At 42.1% G+C, this 20,369-nt stretch overlaps 1 protein-coding gene across 4 annotated transcripts in view; it reads right to left on the bottom strand.

Annotated features, from left to right (window-relative positions):
• CACNA2D1 (calcium voltage-gated channel auxiliary subunit alpha2delta 1) overlaps nucleotides 1-20,369 on the bottom strand; it is a 453,094-nt gene that overhangs the window by 219,896 nt on the left and 212,829 nt on the right. The window lies entirely within an intron of this gene.

Genomic DNA, 20,369 nt, shown 5'->3' with positions numbered 1-20,369 from the left:
TAATTATTCTGCTTTGAATTCCGTTTTGTGCATGTCTTGCAGCCAATCACTGCAATAAAGCAAAGCTCCATGAGTACACCTTGTTTTGGAAGCAGTTCAGCAGCATGAGACAAGCCAGCAGCTGGAAAATGTCATTCATTTTACTATTTAATATAAAATGATGAAGTTAATCACTACAAGTTAATCACTACAAGCAAAAGGACCATATCAAAATAATTAAAATATTATTATTTTTCTTCTTAATTATTGGATCTATTATGCTAGTATGCTGGAATTCATGCAGAAGAGCAGTAAGATTTAAAAGCTATATCAAGATCTTGCTATTATGTTCCTCATTTTTTACCTTAACAACTGCACTAAATGAAAAGTTACTTGTGTTTTTTCTTCCATGGATCACAACAGGGGTTCTTTGACGTTTATGCCACAGACTGCAGAGAAATACAGAGACACCCAAACTTCTGACTAAGCTGGTTCAGATATGGCAGCAGGGTAGGCACTTGGATGAGCATTTGCACTGTCACAACCACAAGCTGCTTTATTTTGGGGAATCTCATACATCTCTTGACAGTGAACTGAGCAGTTTAAAAACACTTCATATTCTTTTTTTAATAGTGAAAGGATATGATTTCTTTTCAGCATCCAGTCCTGTCATTTTCTAGAGATAGTAGAGGGGTCTTTCTTGTTTTTGCATTTTTCCTGAGTACTATGAAACACAGGTAAAAACTACCAAAACAAACATTCTTTGAAAACGGGGAACAAAGAGAAATAAAGGAAACCAGATGCTAGTTGCATCCTTCAAAGCTTTTCAGGAAGATGCTCCAATAGTTTAGTACTAAACATAACAGAACAGTCCAGGATACAAGTAGGAGGGGAAAAAACCCAAACAAAACCAAAAACCAGATTCTTCTTTAGTTGTCTTGTGTTTTCATATAACTTCGGTAAATTAATTTCTAACCATAAAAATTGAGAAAGAAATAGTAAAAGGAGTAATAGTAAAAAGCAAGACGCTCAAACACAAGTTTATATAAAGAAAAACAAGCAAGATTAGAAATTGATGTTGCTAATATACATTACAGCTTATTTCATATTTTTGTTTGGCAATTAATCTGGAATTGTCTATAGAACCAGAAACAAGGATCGTATCTTTTTAAACCTTGCTGCGGTCTTTTCTTTTTCTATCCCTTTGGAGAAATCCTTTTTTTTTTTAATCATTCCTTTTTCAGTAAAATAGGGATAAGAACTAATTATATCCTGTATACATCCTGCACTGGTAAAAGTAGTCAGGCCCAACACTCGCTAACATCCATTCACGGACAGTGAGTGTCCCAGGGCCTCGCAGACCCTCACAAGCCTGCCTGGCACCGAGCAGTGCCCCGGGGCCTCCCCTACCTGCCCACAGGGCCAGGAGCCCTGTTTCAGCTCAGCCTGGGTCCCTCAGGTCCCTTTCCCAGCCCTGTCTCTGACCCCATGTCCTAGATGGACCTCCACCCTACGGCAGACCCCTTGGGTGTACGCTGCAGCTCAGCTCCAGCTCATCTCTTTCCCTGGCCCCATGCCCTTTTCCTTCTGATGGTAACCCCTAGATGGACCCTGGATTTGGTTCTTCACTCACCATGTCTGGAACCATCGATGGACCCTGGATTTGGTTCTTCACTCACAGTGTTAGGAACCAGCGACGGACCCTGTTGCCAGCACCCAGCTCTGCGCACGCTGCTCAGCCCCATGGGGCTGCACCCGTCGGTGAGGGCATGGCCTGCACCCAGTCACCTCCAGCCCCAGCTGCCCCGCTCTGGGAGCAGCCGGCCCTCGCCTCTGCCTGACCTAGCTATTGACTGCACATGTGCATTTCCCTTTCTTCACAGCTTTTTCTAACCTTGTTGTAGCCACTTTCCAATTTTTTTTCTAAGCCTAACTCAAATTTTAAGTAAATAATGGTACTTATCTTTGCTTACTATCATTTCACTCAAAGTTCAGCCATCGCTCATACCATATTCTCTGACATAACAGAAGATTAATATTAGGTAACAGGGGAATTTTGCAGATGAACTAGAATAAAAATGTTTAAAATACTTAACCATTTTCTGCCTTAAAGAGCTGTAGTAATACTTGATACTTCATTTGCTCTCTACCATTTTGTTTTACTTACAAAACTGACAGTGTTATTTTGTAAACTCAGATCACCCAGTTAAGTCCATGGCAGCTTTAACCTGACTCCAGCTGCATCCTCTTGATGAAGAACAGAAGCTGTATGTTATTTGATTGCTTGTTTGTTTGTTTTTCTGGTTTGTACTTTTTTTTTTTTTTATTAGAAAGAGGCTTTGGAATATCTGTGCCAGCATTTTTCCCCAGACTGATTTCCATACTTATAAAAGAAAGGCCACTCACATTGTCTGTTTCCACTCACTGCTGGATAAGATACTTTAAAACTGAGTTGTAATAATATCAGATATTATTTCCCATTTATTTAAACGTAGTCATTTCTACCAAAAACGCCCCCATCCCCTCAGAGCCAGACTAAGCACAGGCAAAGCTGCCAGCTATCCAGTGATTTAGATTGCAAGGGCAGTAAAAGGTAGCCAAAGCCTGCTTTGACCATACCAAAACCTTGGAAAGCAAGACTGGTGGCTGCTGGCTGTCAGTAGGATGGAGAGAACAGTAGTATCTCCTTGGAAGAACCCTCTCTTCCTTAAAACCAGTTTCAGCTCAAGCCTGCATACATGCTCCCAGCAGCATAAGCAGCAAGCCTGGATCCTTGGTGATCACTTCTGATGTAATGTTCCAGTCTTGCCTTTTTTTTTTTTTTTTTTTGCCTTGGATTGTGAACTGGCTGAAGGAAAGAAGCCAGAGAGTAGTGGTCAGCGGGACAGAGTCCAGTTGGAGGCCTGTGTCTAGCGGAGTTCTGCAAGAGTCGGTTCTGGGACCAGTTCTATTCAATATATTCATTAATGACTTGGATGAGGGATTAGAGTGCACTGTCAGCAAGTTCGCTGATGACACAAAACTGGGAGGAGTGGCTGACACAACGGAAGGCTGCGCAGCCATTCAGAGAGACCTGGACAGGCTGGAGAGTTGGGCGGGGAGAAATTTAATGAAATATAACAAGGGCAAGTGTAGAGTCCTGCATCTGGGCAAGAACAACCCCATGTACCAGTACAAGTTGGGGGCAGACCTGTTGGAGAGCAGCGTAGGGGAAAGGGACCTGGGGGTCCTAGTGGACAACAGGATGACCATGAGTCAGCAGTGTGCCCTTGTGGCCAAGAAGGCCAATGGCATCCTGGGGTGTATTAGAAGGGGTGTGGTCAGCAGGTCGAGAGAGGTTCTCCTCCCCCTCTACTCTGCCCTGGTGAGGCCGCATCTGGAGTATTGTGTCCAGTTCTGGGCCCCTCAGTTCAAGAAGGACAGGGAACTGCTAGAGAGAGTCCAGCGCAGAGCCACAAAGATGATTAAGGGAGTGGAACATCTCCCTTATGAGGAGAGGCTGAGGGAGCTGGGTCTCTTTAGCTTAGAGAAGAGGAGACTGAGGGGTGACCTCATTAATGTTTATAAATATGTAAAGGGCAAGTGTCAAGAGGATGGAGCCAGGCTTTTCTCAGTGACATCGCTTGACAGGACAAGGGGCAATGGGTGCAAGCTGGAGCACAGGAGGTTCCACTTAAATTTGAGGAAAAACTTTACGGTGAGGGTGACTGAACAGTGGAACAGGCTGCCCAGAGAGGTTGTGGAGTCTCCTTCTCTGGAGACATTCAAAACCCGCCTGGACGCGTTCCTGTGTGATATGGTCTAGGCAATCCTGCCCCGGCAGGGGGATTGGACTAGATGATCTTTCGAGGTCCCTTCCAATCCCTAACATTCTGTGATTCTGTGATTCTGTGATTCTGTGATTGCCTGTTTCTTCAGACTCTCACTAATCCTGCCCAGGGGCAGAAGTCAGAACAGTCCTGGGTTTTATCAACTCAGAGAAGGAATCAGCTAGTTCTGAATTTGCACACCTTCCTAGTTCAGAAATTGCACACAATTTCAAAAATATTTCAAATCTGATAGACATAACTCTTATTCTAGGCACAGAATTATTGAAGTTCACAGCATTTTAGCACTCCCACCAGAATCTATGGTAACACATGTAGGCTTGAACCTGTACACTTTGCATAATTCACTTTAAAATTCTTGTACTGTTCAGTACTTCTTCAATTTTCATCTCTTTTCTAAAATTCAGGGTGGACAGAGACAAATAACACATGTGAGGAAAGAGTCAATGTGAGAAATTTTAAAGAAGATAAATAGCTATCTATTGTGAAAAGTGAAATTAAGACAGGTATTTGATGAAAAAGACAGGCAGTTGGAAAGGCTCCTGCATACGTAAACAAAACCGTTATTGAAAAAGAGCTTAACACTGGAAGAATGTACTAAAGAAGTGTATGAAGTAAATCGGAAAGCATATATTAAATTGATTTGAGTTTAGTTTGAAGAAATGCATCATTTTTTCCTCAAAATTTGTCCTGTGATGCATATCTAATATCTCAGAAATGTCTAAGCTTTGAATCTTGTTATCTTGAAGCAATAAAGAAAACAACTTGATCCATTTCATATTACAGCATTTAAAACTCTTGCAAATATAGTACTGCAGAGTGCTCATGCACAGATAGGTTTTGACATATTCAGTTGTATTTCTTTTAATATTTCCTTATCAATACACAGATGACATGAAGAGGTGAATGAATTGATTTAAGTGCATCCTATTCTTGACAAATATACCCCGAGTTCCATCAGATGTATGGATTTGCACTGCTCTACTCTTACCAGTACCTGCTTCCGTGAACTATTCTTGTGTCAGCAAAACCTGATGATATTTAATCTGCAAAGGAAATCTAGTCTTGCTGTCCATGTCATAGTTCTTCTTCATAAAAGCAGTATTCATAATTCATAATCATAGCATAATTCATAATATCATAATTCTTTTCCTAAAAATAGTGGGATATTTGCCCTATTGTTATTGGTAGAATGTCGGAGAAACTCATTAAAGTGATGGCTTTTTCCTTTGACATTCCCTCTTCCAATTTTCAAGCTAAATGTATCCATAACTGCTATATATCTATTGCTCTAAAGAAAATTTGTTTTCTCTTGAACAGCATTTCCTCTTGGTGTTTATTCTTGACACAGGCTGTTTACTGATCTGTAACCATGGTACTTTTTAGGATAGAGCATGCTTTATTCTCCACAGAGAGTATGATGCCTCTGTTCCAAAATAAAACACAGATCAATCCTGAATGTAGACTGCTGCTCATCCATATTGTGCTTGTTACAGCTGCCCCCAAGACACCTAAGTAATGTCCAGACACATTCTGTGGCATAGCATGAACAGGAACCATTCTCAACTGACTGCAGGCAAGCCTATACGAGGTTATACCCTGTCTCTCTTTCTACATGCCTCCAATGTTTTCTTAATAGGTTTTATACCCTCCAATACTCTTACATGCCATGACGTGACTGATGCAGCACCTGAAGCATGTGAACTCCCTAGTTTCATGCCTTGAAAATATTATTTTCTAAGCTGCACCACTTTCTTCACATTATTTTAGAAACTTTGAGCAGAAAAGTATGCACACACACACACATATCATAGCTTAGAGCCTCCTAGATATCACCAAGAGAAGTCACAAGACCAAGTCTAGTTTCAACACTGTCAATCTATGCCATTTGGTCCAACAGTCAGGTCCATAGAATTGTTTTATTCAACAGTACAGATTTATAGATGTCAGCTTTAGAAATGTAGTCCATTTCCAATCTGGAACTTATTTCTAAGAGAAATGCCTCAGGGAGCCAGAATTAAGACTCTATCCCCTTCTGTGCATGAAATATGCACTAACAAGAATGGGTTAACCACAGAAAAACATACAGATTTGACATTGCTTCTGCTACTGTAGGTTCACTTCACCTACAAAAGCCTTTCATGGTAGTCAGGTTGGCATTGCCGGCCCTCTGCCTTTTGTTCCCTACATTACTCTTTGCAGGAGTTAGAAAGTGCTGAATGGGCTACGGCTTTAGGCATGTCTCAGGCTCTACTCAAAAACTATGTGATCCTCGTCTCCTGTATTATCCAACAGTTTTCCTTTTTACGATTCATACGTTTAAACAGCAACTCTCCATCTCGAATGCAGAATCTCAAAACGTGATGTAAATTAGCTGAGGCCTTATGCAGCAATGTTAATATCAGCAAATCTTTACAGATATGTTTCATAAATGTCTTACCCAAAGAAGACTGTACTTCAGAGTACTACTACTGCTCTGTAGTATCATATAAATGCTGTGCCAAGGCTTACTATATTTTCCCCAATACCAAACTATGACTGGTATCCATCTCAAGGAAAGCTTTGAGGCAGAATTGCTTTGGGGAAACAAAAAAGAGAGAGAGACCAAGAGAGAGACTGGAAGTGTTAGGAATTAAATCTCCTATGTCCTGTGCTCCCCTGTAATAAGGGAAAGAATCTCTTTCCAAGTCATCTGTCAGCAGAAGAAATGGCAATAGACGTCAGTCGGGAATAACAAATATATTGATAATATTTTTGAAAATAATTCAGTCTTAATCCAGCCTGTGTTTTCTTCTGCTAGTATCCCTCACCAAAAGAAAAAAAAAGAAACACCCTTTGCTGCAGTAACACAACCCTAGCACAAAATACCTGCATATCCTAGTAAAATAAAACTAAAATATTCTATCTGAAGGTTGGGGAAGTGCAATGGCAAGACTACATACTTCCTCAATGTGTATTTTGAAATACTTTAAGTCTAGGAGTCATTTAACTACTATACCCATAGTGAACTGGATGAAATCAAACTGGCCTATATGGAGAACATTCAGTCTGGTAGAAAACTTTTGCTGGAATTCTTCTTTCACTTTTTAAGCAAAAAAAAAATCACACACAAAGCATAAAAAGTTTTCTTAGGAGAAAGCACCAGAATTTTGTGCAGGCACAGAAAAATATCAATAGAGCCAAGCTCCTTAGTTTTACTGTTCCCATGTGTAACTCGTAAGAAATGCAAAACTGAAGTTCCTCTCTTGAGAAATGGTAATGCCCAAAGGACTAAGAAGAGAATCTTGCCTGAATTAATTATTCATCAGGGATTATTCATCCATTTTTAAAAGCAAAGATCTGTTCTGGATTAGCATAGTCATATTTATATTTATTTTTCATGTTTTCAAGACAGTTACAATACACAGTGCTTGAGTGCAGTATAATTTGGGACTGCCAAATGGGTAAATTAAAATAGAATTATAGTGTTTTCCACAAACACATAAATTACAGACAGTCATAGAGTTGGCCTAGAGCTCTCAAGACTTGCTAAATCCTAATATCCCTCCAATGAGACCTAGAGTTGTTTATGTATTTATTTATACAGTCGTGATTTGCTCATAGCTGATAGCAAAAGTGAACTGGAGAAAAGTAAACAAATGCTTAACAGCTCACATTTCTGGTCAAATCAGGTAGAATTTTTTTATTGTTTCCTTGCATGATGTAGAAGAATGTTAGCATACTGCTGATTTTGAAAAGTCTCTCTGCTCTCTGTTATGCACATCTTTGCTTTGTGGGAAGCCTACAGAAATATCTGCCACTACTTGAATAACACAGAATCATTTTCAGGACATAAAAGAGCAACAATTTTACCTTTTGTTTAAATTCTAATGAGAATTACATTATACTCAAGGGATGGAAGGATAAGAATTCCCAAATCCCTTGAGCAAAATGCGACTCAATAATAGGATTGTCTAGTACTCCCAGAGCATTTTAAAGTCTATGAAGAATGAAACTCCTATTAAAATTTCTATTGTATTTCAACTGCAAAATAGTCCAGACACCAAACATTTTCTGTTGTCAAATACTGCACAAGCCACTGTTCTTGGAACACCACTTCTTGGCAGTATGCTTTAAGTACATAATGTTTGGGAAATGCCATTTTTTTTTATTTTATTTTCTTAAGCCATTAGGCTTTGTCTCTTTTTGGTGGTTTTTTTTTTTGGCATAGTATTTCACAACATCTCTGAGGCCTGCAAACTTTTAAATACATAAACTTTCCGACTTCCATGTTAGCCCCTTTTTCTAAAGATGATGAGTTGTGACAAAGACAGACTGAATTTTCATGTAGTATCTTACAAGAATCCTGTGGCAAAAGAACAAGGTAAGCCATCAAGACCTGCATGACTCCTTTGGTTTTATCATTTGAAAAAATAGAAGGAAAAGGAATGAAGAAAAACACAAATATCTCTACCCCCAAAAATCCAACCAATTCATTTCAGAATTTCAGAAAAACTCTATTTTTAATATGAAATAATATGCATAGTCCTAAACCCATATCTACGTATTCCCGGTATTTACTCCTTTTGACAGGAAACATTTTAAAATATTTTGGATCTAATTTGCTTTTAAAAAAATCTCCAAGGTTTGCTATTATGAACGGCATTACTTCTCTGAAGTAAGAATCAAAACTTTCAAATATTTTCTGAATTTCTCAATCTTTTAGAAGTCTGCCTCCATTATGAAAAGCTATATTTGAATGTTACTGTCTTACTCCGTTGATTAACTCTTTATGCATATTCAGCTAGATCAGGATTTTTTCTTTTAACTAAAAAAACACACCTTCTCTCCTACTATTAGTAATTAAAAATCAGTAGAGTTAAGTAGTTTAATACTCCTTTTTCCACAAATATTGGCACATTTCCTAAATTCAATGTAAAAAAAGGGCCAGGATAACATGAATGTAATGGGTAAATGTGTTTGGCTAGGAGATGATGGAAACAGAGGAAACTAGTTAGATCCTAGTTATACTGGCAAGAACAAATGAAGGAGAAAGATGCTGCTAGTTTTGAACTGAAAATATTTGGTAAAGAAGCCTACAGACAAAATAAGCAGCACCCTTGAAGCCCATTTCTTATTGATTTGACTGATTTCCCAAAGGTAGTAAAGCAATGCTAAGAATTACTTATCACAGATTTAATTTACCAACTGAATTTGAAGGTGAAAGGGAAAATAAAAATACTAATTATCTTCATCTGTATTACAAATTCAATGAACTCTTAGAAAATACGTACAACAGCAGCCTGCAGAAAGCTTTTCTTAACATATCCTACTGCTCTCTTGCAAACTAAAGAACCTACAGGGTGTTACTAAATCAAGTACAATAGTACATCTTGCTTTTAATAAGATGTTTCTTCAGAAAGCACATGAAAGAATCACTCAAAATGAAGGCGATAATGCATATGTATGGTGTCTTCATAATGAGAAATTGCACCTTTCTTTTTTCTTTCCCAGCTCCTTCCCTCCACCCCTTTTTCACAAGCTGCACATTTTTTAAATGAGTTGCCTGGTCAATAAGTGAAAAGAGTATTAGATGTCTTTTAACATATTTGATTTTTCAGATAAAATGGAATGTTTGAAAGAATCAACAATGATTGAAGGTGTTTCTTCACTTCACTCTAAAAGCTTTTTTGGCAAGTTCCCTACCAGTGAAGCACTTTGCTGCCCAGATGAGATTCTTGCAATGATTTATACTCAAGGTAAGCATATTAAGAGATGACAAACAACAAAAATCTAAAGATCAAAAGATACAGCAGAAAATCTAGCTCCACTATAGTTACACATTTAAAATCCCTGCTTATGCATAATCTTGATTCAGATTGTAAAGCTACTGTTTGCCATCTCCTTTATCAAATTCCTAATTGGTTTAAAATGTGTGAAAAAGTGTGAAAAAGTATATAAATCAAGGATTACAAATGTGAATACAAATGTGTTCAAATGATTAATCACACTAACACTTACATTAGAGTTATCCTTATACAGGATCACATTAGATCTTATATAATGGAACAAAAGCATGGAAGAACTCTCCTATGGCAAACCAGGTTTTAGAGGAAGTCTATGATTTCTAGACTCAAAGACTCACCTGAGAGTCTAGGAAGTTATAAAACTCCAGGCAAGCTAGCAAGAGGCATTACCCTTAAAATGTTTTCTAATGACCTGGATTTTTTTTTGTCTTTAAGACATTTCTTATAGCTAACTAGTGACTCCATTTGTAAACCAGAAGGCATCACTGAGTCTTTGTGAAAATAAGAATCTGACCATTATGGGCAGGGTGCTGGGATGGACAAGCGGACAGTGGGATCCTGCTCCTGACAGGGAATGCTAGTCAAATTCTGAGCTCATCTGGTGAAGCCTATGTCACATGTCTTCAAAGTGCCTCCAGCAGGGACATGTTTACAGTAAACTTCTACGCCATGATGAATCTCTTCTTACTCATTACAGAGGTCTTAGGAAAGTAAGGTGTGAGTGCTTCAAATGCTGTAACTGCTGCATCTCCCGTCCCTTCTTGAGAAAGCACTAGTGAAAAACTTCCAAAAAATGCCTGTTCCTGCAATACTCTCAGTGCGTTTTTCTGAAGCAAAAAGGTGTAAGTGATTTGATAAGGAGAATCACCCCTGAAACCACGTAATTTCAGTAAATATAATTCATTCTTATTTCCTCTGCACTTCACCTTCCTAACACTCCCAGTGCACACACAGAGCTCTCTCCCCCAAGTAGAAAGATGTCAAAGGGCAAACAATCACTGACAGCAAAAAAGGCAATTTCACTCCTTTCAGTGAGATATGGTACATTTAATTTAAATTATACACAAATGAAAGCTGTATGTCACAGAAGTGAAGGTGGCACACAGCCCTTCAGAGAATAAAATATTATCCTCCCTAAAAGGTTGACCATCTGCCTGTCAATTTAAATCAATCATGTGGCATATTTTTCTTCAAATCCCATTTGCTTTAGAAGTGTGAGGCCTTATCCAAAATGTCAAAAATCAATGGAAGATTTATTTTACTGGGTTTTGGATCAGAGCATTGTGTGAAGATACAGACAGCTCTGACACTTTGCCCATGTTTAGTGTCGTTAAAACTTCCACAGAATTATGAAGTATATATGACTTTACTAGGAAAGGATCCCACACCTACTCTGCACCTGTGAGGATTGGTTCCCTATGCCCCAGGTCTGGAGCCAAATCTAAACAATATCATTTCCCACAGACGCTCTTTGCACCCAAGAAGACTATCAGAGCTACAAGTCATAGGAGAGCTGCATCCTCCCTCTGATGATCTGAGAGAAAAAGTATTCTAGTTTGTTTCCTTCACAGAGTTTTTGCCTCTTTCAAAAGACAAAGTGTGTTTACTAAACTACCTCTTTAGAATGAAGCAGTATTAAAACTGAAAGTTTGATGTTTTGTTTGTTTGTTTTCCAGCTGAGGCTTTAAGATGCAATGTTTTAGCATTGTTGTAACATCCACAATAAATTACAGACAGTCCTGAAAACTAAAATCTTCAATCTTCAGGAGAGGTCAAGCACAGAGAGATGCCTACTACTGCTCTGCTCCTGCAGGTCACCTCTTGGATCAACTCTTGTGATGGGAGACTTGTTTTATCTCTGTTATCCTTTTTATCTTCCATTTCTTTGCTGAGGAACTTTTCACTACAGTTTTATGCAGCCAATACTTGTACTAGAAAAAAAAAATCTTAATTCCAAAGCAATATTTCCATGACCTTTTGTCTTTACTTTTAAGCCCAGTTGGTAAATAAACGCCAGCCTACACATTATCATCACAGCAAATGCCATCTCAGAAATACCAGAACTCAGGAAGTTATCATTTACACAGAAGAATATAAAATGACACTATTGGTTAACGGATAAGGCATATTGAAAGAATATTTCATGTGGCATTTTAATGTAATAATTCATTCTTAAAAGTCTGAGTTTCAGTCTTCATATAAATAAGTGGATGCTAATAGGCCATCCATAAAGACTCCCCTTGTTAAAATACAAATGAGATATCCCTTATGTTTATACATGTATAAGTACAATTAATATCGCAACCCAACTAGAAACAAAATTGCTTTAGTTAACCAACCATTGCAAGGCAATCAAATGTGGTATCAAATGTAATTGTAGAGTATCCATTTGGGGAATAACAGCAATTATTTCATACAGAATTCTCCCCTCCTTCCAATTCACGTACGCTTTTTTTCATGCATCTCTATGCCAGAAAAATAATTGGACCATCACAGGCATCAAAACCACCCCTCTTTCACTCTGTAGCATACAAGAAAATCCAAACTGACAAGGCTGTGTCTTTCAGAAATATTGGTTTGTATCTCTGATTTGTAACTGCATTAATTTAAAAACATTTAAGTAGGTTTTATTTCTCCAGCTGTACATGCAGCTAGGGAATTGGGCAATACTGATGGAGTAGGAAGCAGAGAATGGCATTTTTTTATTTGCTTGAAGCCAGGTACTTTGGATTTGCCTTCATAAACATCACAAATACATTTAAGTGTTATTTTAGGGTTATTTTAGGGCTGTAGCTGTAAACTGCAGTTCCGATATTTTAATTTTGTAGTTAATCAGTAAACAAGACATATTAAAATCCAATATTAATGAAATATTTTCCTTTTTCAGCAGAAGACATTCAGTATTCTTAATTATTATTCTTATTTAATATTCCTTTGAATCATTTTGCACGTTTTAGTAAATTAATTAGTAATTGCCAAAATTATTTTGATATTTATTTATCAATTGAAAATACCAAAATCCATTATGATCTTTATTTCTGTCACTTACTTAAAAACTAATGGTAAATACGTAAGATACATGCTCTTAACTCATTTTAGATTTTTATTTGTGCTTTTGAGACATTCAATATACACCTGACAAGAATTCATTTATTAATAAAAAGAATATATATATAGCACCCAGTGTCAATCTGTGTATTTAGAAAGCTATGCAAGGTGACAGAAGGATAGGAATATGCAAATACTTTAGCTAACAACAAATATTCACTGTTCAAGAAGTTGCTGGGTCACAGCTTCCCACGTTCAAATTCATATCAATCTGGAATTTCTATGTTCATGGCTATTTTTGGTTTTGGTGAGCAACCCTTTCAGTCAAGAAGTTTTTCCTAATATCCAAATCTAAACCTCCACCGGTGCAACCTGAGGCCATTTCCTCCCATCATGTCATTTGTTACTTGGGAAAAGAGACCGACACCCACCTCACTACAACCTCCTTTCAGGTACTTGTAGACAGCAATAAGGTCTCCCCTGAGCCTCCTTTTCTCCAGGCTAAAAAACACCAATTCCCTCAGCCGCTCCTCATCAGACTTGTGTTCCAGACCCTTCACCAGCTTCATTGTCCTTCTTTGGACTCTCTCCAGCACCTCAATGTCCTTCTCGTAGTGAGGGGCCCAAAACTGAACACAGTATTCGAGGTGCAGCCTCATCAGTGCCAAGTACAGGGGGATGATAATTTCCCTAGTCCTGCTGGCCACACTATTTCTGATACGAGCCAGGATGTTGGCCTTCTTGGGCACCTGGGCACACTGCTGGCTCATATTCAGCTGGCCATCGATCAACAGCCCCAGGTCCTTTTCCGACAGGCAGATTTCCAGCCACTCTTCCCCAAGCCTGTAGCGGTGCATGGGGTTGTTGTGTCCCAAGTGCAGGACCCTACACTTGGCCTTGTTCAATCTCATACAATCGGCCCATCAATCCAACCTGTCAAGATCCCTCTGCAGAGCCTTCCTACCCTCAAGCAGATCAACACTCCCATAGACAACTCAGTGTTGTCTGCGAACTTAGAGGATGCACTCGATCCCCTCGTCCAGATTGTTGATAAAGATATTAAAGAGAATTGGCCCCAATACTGAGTCCTGGGTACACCACTTGTGACCAGCCGCCAAGTGGATTTAACTCCATTCACTACAACTCTCTGGCCTGGCTATCCAGTCAGTTTTTTAGCCAGTGAACCGTACAGCCATCCAAGCCATGAGCAGCCAGTTTCTCCAGGAGAATGCTGTGGGAGACAGTGTCAAAGGCTTTGATGAAGTCCAGGTAGACAACATCCACAGCCTTTCCCTCATCCAGTAAGTGAGTCATCTTGTTGTAGAAGGAGATCAGGTTAATCAAGCAGGACCTGCCTTTCATAAACCCATGTTGACTGGGCCTGATAGCTTAGTTGTCCTGTACGTGCCATGTGATGGCACTCAAGATGATCTGCTTCATAACCTTCCCTGGCACCGAGGTCAGACCTGGATATTTCTTAAACTTCCCTGGATATTTCTTAAACTTTGGTAAAGATTCATTTAACTATTGATTTATCAAAAAGCCAAAACTTAAATTTTTACTTTTGTTTTTCTTTGCTTGGTCTTGAAGTCACTGTAATTTAATATACTACAGTATTGAAAGAAATTCTACTCTTATTCAACTACAATTAGTAGGAAAAAGGGATTTTAGTAGTAGATGTGGATATGTGTTTTTATGAATGGTTTAGTCACAACTTTTTTTAAAAAGGCAAGCAAATTCTCTCCTTAGGAAAACGCGGTGAAACCATAACAAACGGCCAGTCGGCAACGGCAACGGCGGCAGCGGCAGTGGCGGCAGCGGTGGCGGCAGCGGCAGCAGCGACTGAGGTTAGTGCGGGGAGAGATCGGGCCATAGCGGGCAAGCGGTTTCCGTGCCGTTTCCGTGCTCCGGGCCCCCCCGAGCAGCAGCCCGAGACCCGCCTGGACCCGGAAGTTCCCAGCAACGAATCAGGAGAGGAGGGGGCGTAGCACCACCCCCTGTGATCGGGTGATAAAGAGCCTCTGGGAGGACAGGGACTAGTCCCTGCCCAGAGGGGAGAGGGGGAGTCAGCAGTGACTGGGTGAGTCAGCAGTGACTGTGTGTGTCCCGGGGCAGGGGAGGGCACAGCCCCAGGGGCGTGGCAGTTTGCGCAGCAGTTCTCGCAGGCAGGGCAGGCGGGCAGGGTAGGCGGGTAAGCAGGTATGGTTTGCACTCGGCGGGGCCCTAAGTCCCTTGCGGGTGCCAGAAAAGACATGGCAACCCAAATGGACCTGCTGCGGAAGCATGCGGAGGTGCAGGTGGCAGGCTGCAGGGAGTGCCAGAGCCTGGCCCTGGCACTCGAGGGTAACGGAGACCTCACCTGTGTGAGGTGCGAACAGGTCTCCTTGGTGGCCCAGCTCAAGGAGGAGGTGGAAAGGTTAAGGAGTGCAAGAGCATCCCAGGAAGAGGATGGTGGGCAGTGCTGTTCCCTGCCTGTCCTGGGGAAAACGGACGGGCCTAATGCTCCCCGGGTAGTGGAGGATCCTCTTCCTCCTCCACAAGGAGCAGGAGGAGACCTAGGGGATGGGGGGGAATGGAGGCAGGTCCCTGCTCGAGGTGGCAGGCGAATCCCATCCCGACCTTCCTTCCCTCCCCACGTCCCCCTGCAGAATAGGTATCAGGCGCTGGAGCCTGAGCGTCTTCCTGAGTGTCAGGAAGATACAAATCTAGGTGAAAGATCCTCTACGGGGCTAAGTAAACAGAAGCAACCGAGTAAGAGGGTTGCAACCAGCTCCAAAAAGGAGAAAAGAAAAGTAATTGTTATAGGCGACTCCCTGCTAAGGGAAATGGAGGGCCCCATATGCAGGCCAGACCCAACTCACAGGGAAGTCTGCTGCCTCCCAGGGGCACGGGTAAGGGATGTTGCCAGGAGGATTCCTCAACTGGTGAGGCCCTCTGACTACTACCCACTATTAGTATTCCAGGTGGGTAGGGATGAGATTGAAGAGAGAAGTGCCAGGGCAATCAAAAGGGACTTCAGGGCCCTGGGGCGTTTGGTAAAGGGGGTAGGTGTGTAGGTGATATTCTCCTCAATTCCTTCAGTGTTTGGTGAAAATAGGGAAAAGACTATGAAAGTACAACAGATTAATATGTGGCTAAGAGACTGGTGCCGGAGGTGGGATTTTGGGTTTGTTGACCACGGGGCGGCTTTCATGGCACCGGGCCTGCTTATGCCGGATGGGGAACAGCTGAATCAGAAGGGGAAAAGGGTTATGGCCCAGAAGTTGGCAGGGCTGATCAAGAGGTCTTTAAACTAGGTTCGATGGGGGAGGGGGATAAGACCAGGGCAGCCACAAATAAACCTAGGGGTGACAGGCCTGCATCGGGGGCAAGGCCGCTAGCCCAGCTGAAGTGCGTTTACACCAATGCACGCAGTATGGGCAACAAACAGGAAGAGCTAGAAGCCACTGTACAGCAGGAAGGTTATGATGTGGTTGCCATCACAGAAACGTGGTGGGATGACTCTCATGACTGGAGTGCAACTATGGATGGCTATAAGCTCTTTAAGAGGGACAGGCGAAGCAGGAGAGGCGGTGGGGTAGCGTTATATGTTAGGGAGTGCTTGGACTGTGTCGAAATTGAGGAAGATGGTGAGGATGACAAGGTTGAATGTTTATGGGTGAAGATCAGGGGGAAGGTCGGCAGGGCGGACATTACGGTGGGAGTCTGTTATAGACCACCCAACCAGGATGAGCAGGTGGATGAGGCGTTTTACAAGCGGCTGTCAGAAGCCGCCCGGTCGCTGGTGCTTGTACTCGTGGGCGACTTCAACTTGCCGGATGTCTGCTGGAAATACAACATGGCAGAGAGGAAGCAATCTAGGAGATTCCTCGAATGTGTGGAGGACAACTTCCTCATGCAAGTGGTAAATGAGCCCACTAGAGGAGGGGCCCTGCTTGACCTGTTGTTTGTGAACAGAGAAGGACTAGTGGGAGATGTGAGGGTCGGTGGCCGTGTTGGGAGTAGCGACCATGAAATGTTAGAGTTTTCGATAGTGGGGGAAGTAAGGAGGGGCAAGAGTAGAACTTCTGCCTTAGATTTCCGGCGGGCTGACTTTAGCCTGTTTAAGAGGCTGGTGGACCGAGTCCCTTGGCAATTGGTCCTGGAGGGCAAAGGAGTCCAGGAAGGCTGGACATGCTTCAAAAGGGAATTGTTAAATATTCAGGAGCAGGCTGTCCCAGTCTGTAGGAAGGCAAGCCATCGGGGAAAAAGACCAGCCTGGTTAAACAGAGAACTTAGGCTAGAACTTAAGGAAAAAAAAGAGAGCCTACTTGCTCTGGAAGAAGGGTTGGGTAACTTGGAAGGTCTATAGGGACGTGGCCAGGTCGTGTAGGGAGAAGATTAGAAGGGCCAAAGCTCAATTAGAGCTCGATTTGGCTGCTACAGTCAAAGACAACAAAAAAAGCTTTTACAAATACATCAACAGCAAAAGGAGGGTCAAGGAGAGCCTCCACCACTTGCTGAATGAGGAGGGTAGTGTAGTGTCAGGGGATGAGGAAAAGGCAGAGGTGCTCAATGCCTTCTTTGCCTCGGTCTTTAATGTCAAGATCGGTTGTCCTCAGGAGACTCGGCCTCCAGAGCCTGAAGTTAGGGACGGGCGGCTGTGTGAACCTCCCAGGATCCAGGAGGAGACGGTTAGTGACCTGCTGTGCCAGTTGGACACCCACAAGGCTATGGGCCCGGATGGGATTCACCCCAGAGTAATGAAGGAACTGGCAAATGAACTTGCCAAACCACTCTCTATTATCTACCGGCAGTCCTGGTTAACTGGAGAAGTTCCAGCTGACTGGAAATTAGCAAATGTAACGCCCATCTACAAGAAGGGTGGGAAGGACGATCCAGGGAACTATAGGCCTGTCAGCCTGACCTCGGTGCCAGGCAAGGTGATGGAACAGATCATCCTGAGTGCCATTACACGGCACATGCAGGACAATCGGGGCATTGGGGCCAGCCAACATGGATTCATGAAAGGCAAGGCCTGCTCGACCAACCTGGTCTCCTTCTATGACCAAGTGACCCGCTTAGTAGATGAGGGCAGGGCTGTGGATGTAGTCTATCTAGACTTCAGTAAGGCATTCGACACTGTCTCCCACAGCATCCTCCTGGACAAACTGGCTGCCCGGGGCTTGGATGGGTGGACTCTTCAATGGGTTAAAAACTGGCTGGATGGCTGAGCCCAGAGAGTGGTGGTGAATGGGGCAAAGTCCAGCAGGCGGCCGGTCACTAGAGGTGTTCCCCAGGGCTCAGTTTTGGGGCCGGTGCTGTTCAATATCTTTATAGATGATCTAGACGTAGGGATTGAGTGCACCCTCAGTAAATTTGTAGATGACACCAAGCTGGGTGGCAGTGTCGATCTGCTGGAGGATAGGAAGGCCCTACAGAGGGATCTGGACAGGTTAGATAGATGGGCCGAGACCAACGGCATGAGGTTCAACAAGAACAAGTGCTGGGTCTTACACTTCGGTCACAACAACCCCATGCAGCTCTACAGGCTGGGGGAAGAGTGGTTAGAAAGCGGCCCAGTGGAAAGAGACCTGGGGGTGCTGATCGACAGCCGGCTAAACATGAGCCAGCAGTGTGCCCAGGTGGCCAAGAAGGCCAATGGCATCCTGGCCTCTATTAGGAATAGTGTAGCCAGCCGGTCTAGGGAAGTGATCGTCCCTCTCTACTCGGCACTGGTGAGGCCGCATCTTGAGTACTGTGTTCAGTTCTGGGCCCCGCACTTCAGGAAAGATGTTGAGGTGTTGGAGCGAGTCCAGAGGAGGGCGACCAAGCTGGTGAAGGGTCTGGAGGGTCTGACCTACGAGGAACGGCTGAGGGAGCTGGGGTTGTTTAGCCTGGAGAAGAGGAGGCTCCGAGGTGACCTTATTGCAGTCTACAACTACCTGAAGGGAGGTTGTAGTGAAGTGGGAGTTGGCCTCTTCTCCCGGGCAACTAGCGATAGGACAAGAGGGCATAGCCTCGAGCTTCGCCAGGGGAGGTTCAGGTTGGACATTAGGAAGAATTTCTTCTCAGAAAGGGTTATTAGACATTGGAATGGGCTGCCCAGGGAGGTGGTGGAGTCACCATCTCTGGATGCGTTTAAGAAAAGACTGGACACGGCACTTAGTGCCATGGTCTAGTTGACAGGGTGGTGTAAGGGCAACGGTTGGACTCAATGACCCCTGAGGTCTCTTCCAACCTGGTTGATTCTGTGATTCTGTGATTCTGTGACAATTCCAACAGTCTTTACAAGAAATTATTAGCTGATATAGCAAAAATGAGACTGTGGGACCAATTTGGGATCTTCAAAGTTTTTTCCCTGTACCAGGTAATTTCAAAAGACCTTATCAGAGGATACTGAATTTTTATTATACTGTGATATTAACCTGCAAAATAAAATCTTTAATGCTTACATGCTTCTTTTGTTGCAAACTGTGCAATAAACATTCATCTTCTGAATAAGGGGTTAGAACAGGCACTCTGGCAGTGTTCTAATTGACACATACCTTGTAGCTCTGTATAGACCTTGGTATTATGGCCAGCCCTCTTTGCCCTTCCTCTTTTGGTTTTGTTCCACTGAAGTCAGCCCATATATACTCCCCCAGAAGGAATGTTTGTGATATTTTCTCCCTAAAACTCCAGAAGCCATTATTCAGCTGCAATCTGGCTGTCAAGGATGTTGCTGATTGTGAGCTCATTAGAAGCAGAAACAGACTGTCCCAAAGAGTTTCTTTCTACAGTAACTCATGTGCAATGCTGCTGGAAGGGCTTTCATCACCCAAAAACAAATCCTGGACAAGAAATAAACTTCGTACAGCATGATGAAGACCATTCATAATGCTATCAGAAGTACTTTAAGAACCCTTATCTGCAGAAAGTTTTACAGTATATCTTCTATTTTCCATCATAGCCATTAGAAGGATGAATCTTCCAGTGAAAATTAAGTTTATCAGAAAGATCTGTGTGCAAGCTAATTTGAGCAGGCATTTTCTAAAAAGTAGGCCAGAAGAGAAGGAAGATTACTTCTGGCAAAAACGGAACAAATTAAATTATAAGAAGCTTAATACACTTATTTGAAATTTAATTGCATAACCTAATGTCAAGGTTATTATATGGTGTACACTGTTCTCATCCAAATTCAAAACAGTAATGCACAAGCTCGGTTTGCAGTTACTTTATTATAAATCCAACTGCATTTTTTTAAATTTTATTCTGACCACAGTCTTTGCCTGAGCCACAACATTAACATAAAATCACATTTCAAAATTACTTTGAGATCTCTCCTTGGCAATGAATTATGATGAGACCAGAAGCCTCTCTGGTACGACTGACTTCTAATACAAGTAAAGGTCAAAAAGAAAACCAAAAATTGAGACAGAGTTGTTGATGTGATGCCAGTGGGTATGGTAAGAAGCAAAATAATTAGAAACAGCATCTGACTGTGTTCACACTGCTCTGCACTGAGTCTGTCAAACCTGCAGATTTTGTTTTCCATTCAAAACAGAGACAGATTAACAGAAAAGGCCACTGCAGCTTTCACATTATTGCATCCCTACGGACTAGGAATTCTGTGTTTTACCACGTATTAGAAGCTGTGCCTGTGCAAGAAAGCACACTTACTTAAAAGCATTCAGGCTGTGTCCAGACCCTCTTTGCACTCCTAAAAGCCAGTTAATTTTATCTGAATTATTTGCCCTGATGTTAGATT

Source organism: Nyctibius grandis, chromosome 5, assembly GCF_013368605.1.
Source record: "Nyctibius grandis isolate bNycGra1 chromosome 5, bNycGra1.pri, whole genome shotgun sequence".
Taxonomy (NCBI): Eukaryota; Metazoa; Chordata; class Aves; order Nyctibiiformes; family Nyctibiidae; genus Nyctibius; species Nyctibius grandis.
This window is presented reverse-complemented; position numbering and strand designations above follow the sequence as displayed.